The sequence below is a fragment of the Protopterus annectens genome, chromosome 11.part0 (assembly GCF_019279795.1).
Source record: "Protopterus annectens isolate FY-2018-M chromosome 11.part0, PAN1.0, whole genome shotgun sequence".
NCBI lineage: Eukaryota > Metazoa > Chordata > Ceratodontiformes > Protopteridae > Protopterus > Protopterus annectens.
In genome coordinates this window covers 1,152,963,406-1,152,969,405 of record NC_056745.1, presented here as the reverse complement: position 1 = coordinate 1,152,969,405, position 6,000 = coordinate 1,152,963,406, and the positions used below count along the sequence as shown (strand labels likewise).

Here is a 6,000-nt window from a genome sequence, read left to right as displayed (position 1 = left end):
GGGGAAAATAAGGGGAAAAAATTAAATGGAATTTTTTAGGGACAGGGGGAAAAAAAAAAAACTAGGGGGAGAAACCCTGGGGGGAAATTAAAGACGTTAGGGTAAAAAAAAACTAAATAGGTTCCTAAAAAAGGAAATTGTTAAAAAACAAGGCCAAGAAGGTTTGTTTGTGAAGGGATAATGATGGGTATGGCTGCTGGGTAACCTGGTTAGGTAGCGGGTTTTAATGCATATAGAAATTATTTGACAAAATATCAGCTTTACTGCTAGGTGTGGGAAACACATACTTTCTTGCTTCCCTTGGTAACAAGGTTTTGACACAGGATGGCAAGTATCAGTAGTTTAATGATGAGTGGCTGCTATTGTTTGCCAGGGGTCCTTATTCACCAGGTAGGAAGAGTCTTTTAGTCTTAGTGCAGGATTAGATATTGGGAAAGCTGGGAACGTTAGAGAGAAAAAATAAAGTGGTGAGAAACAGGCTGTTGAATTAGGGTAAAAGATACAGGCATTCAGTCAGTACAAAAACACTAGCACATCATTCATTTCAGAGAAACAGGCTTTAGAATTAGGGTAACGATACAGGCATTTCAGTCAGTACAAAAGCACTAACACATCATTCACTTCAGAAAACAGGCTAGTTCACATACTAATAAGGCATTGATTAAACGGTCTAAAGACAGTGTTGCCACAGGTTTTAGTATTGTTGTATATCCTCTAATCCAAGCAACACTACATAAATTATTCAGTACCTTCCTTCTCTTAAACCTTATTCCTCCTCCAAAACATTTTTCACCATATAACTCCTACTCCTTTCTAAAAACCCTAGTTCCTTTTCTTTAATCCCTGTTCCAATATTCACTATTTCAAGTATAGTTGGTTTAGATTTTGATTTCCATTTTCTAGCAGCTGCATTTTTGGCAGCCACCAGAATTAAACTTCAGAAGGCCGTACTGTGTCTAGCCAGTTCAGATTCTGTATCCCAGCTCAAAAATTCATTTCCTTAGTAAGACTCATTTATTCACCCAGTATTCCTGATGGAATACTCTGTAGCAAATTTTTAAGGACTGCTAACTCATTTCACTCCCAAAATATATGTCCCCACTTACCCTTTTCTTCTCCATCACACCTCCAACATTTGCCATTTACCGGAGGAAAAATTCTTTGGAGTCTGCTTGGGGTATAGAAGCATCTGTGCAAACACATCCAGGCAAAAATTTTAAATAGTCTTGATTTTCTTCATATTTGGGAGCCATACATATGCTCTCCCATTGTTTCTTTGTGAATTGCATATATAATCTCTCTTCTCAATCTTTTCTGACCTCTTCTGATTGATTCCTATAGTTATTGTATATATTTTATATGTCCTACTGATTATCATTTTTAACAGCAGCTTCTGTACTATAGGTTCATACTTGTTTACAAGGCTAATGACCAGAAGGGCTTTTTTAAGCCCAGCCATGCATCCCAAATCTCTGACAAGTTCTGGTACCCTTGACAAGTGTAAGCAGAGGCTCGGGAGATGAAGCATTATCGAACAAGGGCCTGGGAGATGAACCATTTACCTGTGCCTGTGTCCATTAGAGTCATAGGTGCCAAGCCAGGGATGAATTTCCTGTTCCCTATCCACTTGTCCAAGTTATACTTGAATAGGGTTAGGGAGGAACTCTCACATGGGTGGGAAGCCTGTTCCAGAGACGGGGTAGTCTATGGAATACATACCTGTCTCTCCAGCAGGTCATATTTATATTACAGGCAAGATTTAAGTCTTTAGAACAGGTAATTCTGGTGCTGTTTGTTTTGCTGATCTGCAGGAGGTCCAGTAGAGAGGGGTCTGGCAATGCCCTGTATACCAGGCATAGATCGTCCCCTCAACAGCCAGTAGGTGACAGAATACAGGGCCAGGGCCTTGAGGTGGTCTGCATAGAACATTTTACTTATGTACTGTATTCATTTAGTGAAGAACCTCTGTGGACATTCCTTTTGGTAGATATACCTAGTTAGATACATACCAAAGGGGACACTGTACTCAATGACAGGTCAGATGAATGCTGAATACAGTGGAACAATGACTTTTTTTTGACCAAGATGCCATACCTTTGTTTATAAGTTGTGCAACATAGAATGACTTCCTCATTACCGTAGATGTGTGATGGTCAAAGGCTAGATTACTGTCTATGTGGGTTCCCAAGTCTCTGACTACTGGGTCATCTCTAAGGGGTGTGTCATTATGACAGCTACCAGGAGTGGAGGACTTCCCGAAGAATACTATTATGCATTTCTTGGCATTTAGTTTTAGTCCATGGCTCTGACACCAGTTGTCTGTGTCAGCCCTTCCTGGAGAACATCTGCGTTGGTGTGGGATTCAATGACAGCTCCTAATTTGCAATCATCTGCAAATTTAGTCAGCCAGCGACCACTGACATTGGCTTTGGCTTCAGAGAAGTAAATGATAAAAAGCAGTGGTCCAAGGACTAATCCCTGAGGGATTTCACTTGTGACTGGCCTCTCTCTAGAAGTGGACGTCCCAATTTTAACTTTCTGGGTCCTGTCTGAGCCAGTTGGCTATCCACCGGGTGACATACAGGTTTGTGCCTAACCTCCTGAGTTTGTCAGCAATGCCTGAGTGTGGTATTGTGTCAAATGCATTGGCCAGGTCAAGGTAGGCAGTGTAAACCATTTTGCTCTCATCCATTGCTTTGCTGACTTTCTTGAAGAAGTCCACCAGGTTGAGTAGGCATGACCTGCCCTTGACAAAATCAAACTGGGTTGGATCCAGTGTCTGGATATTTACTGTATCGTTATTGATCATTTCAATGATAATTCTTTCCATGGCTTTACATATAAGACTAGTGAGACTTATGGGTCTGTAGTTTCCAGGGTCTGTAATATGGCCCATCTTTCTGCAGAGGGATAATTGTTGCTGTTCTCTATTCATGAGGCATGAAGTCTGTTTGGAGGCTACAGTTAAACAGCAATTACAGAGGGCCTGGTGGGTCATGTTTCATGCTATTTAGAAGGCATCCTGGGATACTGTCTTGGCCCACAGATGCAGTGTTCTTGGCCTTAGAGAGAGTGTTAAGGACCTGTTCCCTAGTGATAAGCATGGGGAATTATATTTGATGGTACTTCCTGAGGGAAGATTGAGGGGGAGAGAAGGGTAAAATTGGAGCTGAATTTGTTGGCCAGTAGGTTTGGTATATCTTCTAGCTCAGTATAGATGGCTGCATTTACAATGAGCTCTGCACACAATTTTGTATTGCCTTTGAGGTTGTGGACATAGCTAAAAAGAATGTCTTGTGGCTGTCCTTGGCCTGGGAGGCCAAATTTACCTCAAATTTGGCTTAGGTAGACATTATTTGTCCTCTGAGTTGTTTGTTTAGTTTGATGAGACTGCTTTTATCCTGCTGGGTGCTGCAGCTCCTAATTTCTGCCATGATCTTCGTCCTTCTGTTATATGGCCTACTGATTTTGTGATTCCACCAGGGTTTCTTGTTTTTTCAGTTAGTTCTGTACTTCTTCCTGGTGGCTACAGCTGTCTCTATGCAGCTATTAACATGCTTGTATACGTTTTTTGTGAACAGTTCTGCATAGGCAGCAGTGTTCTCAGGGTTTATGGGAGCTTCAAATTTTGCCAGGTTATCACTTAATAGCAGGAAATTAGCCTTAGAGTAGTTCCTGAATATTCCAGGGTTAGCTGGGGGTCCAAGTTTTATTTTTACTTTAAAAGAGACAATTTAGTGGTCTGATCTTACCAGAGAAGACATTACACTAGGGGATGTGCAGTACACTCCCATATTAGTGAGGACTAGATCCAGTATGGATGCACCCCTGGTTGCTGTACTGACAATCTGGTCCAGGGAGTTTGTGTTTACAAAATCTAGGAATCTCTGTGCCTGTACATTTGGTATTGTATAGGATTCACAGTTATTAGTGGGGTAATTAAAGTCACCCACGAATATGACACTGGGTTGGATGGGGAGTGTTTCCAATAAGTTTAAACACATGGCATGAATTTCCTGGGTCACAGAGGGGGACCTATAGTTTGCAAGGAAGTGGTATTGGATTTGCCTATGGTCATTTGATCTTGGAGTAGCTCAGGTGTATTGCCCTGTTTGATGTAAATCAAGACAATTCCACCTTTAGTCCCTGTCTATGTTGTAGCTGGTCTAAATGTGTGGAAGGTATTAATCCCTTACAAAAAGTGAGGATGTAGTTAATTATTTGGATATCACGATAGGTAAAGATAGAGAGAATGGTCAGTTTAAATAAACAATATACAGAAAACTTTTAGTTATGTACTTACCATAACTTTAGATGTTTGGGATCCATCTCGCCTACATTCTGTACTGATGGGCTCGGAGCCGATCCCTCGGCTTCGACTCGGCACGCTATGCTATAGAGCAAAGCCTCTTATTGGCTGAGCTATTTTCTATCCCAGGATGCACCACCACTAATCCCCCAGATCTTGTTTGTCCGCATTCATGCACACATACATAACTTGTTTATATAACATTGCCAGATGTTTCGAGATGAAACAACAGGATTCGGACCGTCTGATCTCTTCTGATCTCCAAGGAAGGGGGAAGGAGGGTGGGTTATTGGGAATGTAGGCGAGATGGATCCCAAACATCTAAAGTTATGGTAAGTACATAACTAAAAGATGTTATGTGATCCTATCTCGCCTACATTCTGTACTGATGGGACAGCGTCCCTAGCACCTAAATCCTGGGTGGCTCACTGGAAAACACTCCTGAGCACTGTGGAACCAAATGAAGCTCGCCCCCGAGATGCCAACATCCAATTTGTAGTGAGAAATGAAAGTGTGGGGAAGACCACGTAGCAGCACAAATGTCACTAATGGCAAGCTTAGAATGGAATGCTATTGAAGTAGCCATAGCTCTTGTAGAGTGAGCTTTGACAGAGGTCGTAAGCTCTTTATTAGAAGAGGAATAAGCTTGACTAATACAGTCCCTGATCCATTTGGCAATAGTGACCTTTGTGACGGCCTTGCCCAATTTATTATCCGAAAAGGATACAAACAATTGATCTGTTTTCCTTGTTTGTTTCGTCCTATCTAAATAAAAACGCAATTGCCTGTGGACATCTAATGTGTGGAATATGTATTCCGCTTTGTTTGAGTACTTTGGAAAGAAAACTGGAAGTTCTAATGACTGTTGTAGACAAAAACTGGAACAAACCTTAGGGACAAAGGATGGATTTGGCCTGAGAGATACTCTATCTTTGTGAAAAACCAGGTACGGAGGTTTTACAGACAAAGCTTGAAGCTCTGAAACCCTTCTGGCAGAAGTAATCACAACTAGAAAGGCAGTTTTCCACGATAGAAATTTCAAATCACATGTTGCTGCTGGTTCGCAGGGAGAGGAAGTTAAGGCACGTAACACCACATCGAGATCCCATGGAGGAGCAGGATGAGAAATCGGAGGTCGTAAAAGCGCAGCACCTTTCATGAAGGTCTTACACAATCTGTTGCTCATTAAAGGTGGGTTTATAGATTCATGAAAATTGGAAATAGCTGCCAATTGAACCTTGATGGTAGAGACTGAAGAACCTTGATTGAATAGGGAAGTTAGAAATTTCAGGACTTCCGGTACGGGAATAGTGATGGGATCCAGACCCCGGAGTTGAGCCCAAATAGCAAATCTCTTCCATTTGCTAGAATACAATTTCTTAGTGGCAGACTTGTGGGCCGAAGATAAGATGTGTACAACTTCCGGGTCTAAGGTATGATTCCTGACTATAGTCGGAAGAGGAGGAGCCAAGCTGTTAATTTCAAGGTGTGGAGGGACTGGTGGAGTAGTCCCGACTGATGAACTACTAGGTCTGGGATCTGATCCAGGAACCATGGGCCGTCCAGTGCATATTTCCGAAGATAGGGGAACCATACCTGACGAGGCCAGTAAGGAGCAACTAAGATAATTTTGCTCCCCATGTGAGACACCTTTTGGATCACTCTGGGAAGGAGGGGAACTGGGGGAAAAG

At 42.0% G+C, this 6,000-nt stretch overlaps 1 protein-coding gene across 2 annotated transcripts in view; it reads right to left on the bottom strand.

Moving 5' to 3' along the window:
• ARMC10 (armadillo repeat containing 10) overlaps positions 1-6,000 on the bottom strand; it is a 388,435-nt gene that overhangs the window by 23,747 nt on the left and 358,688 nt on the right. The gene's annotated exons all lie outside the window — the stretch shown is intronic.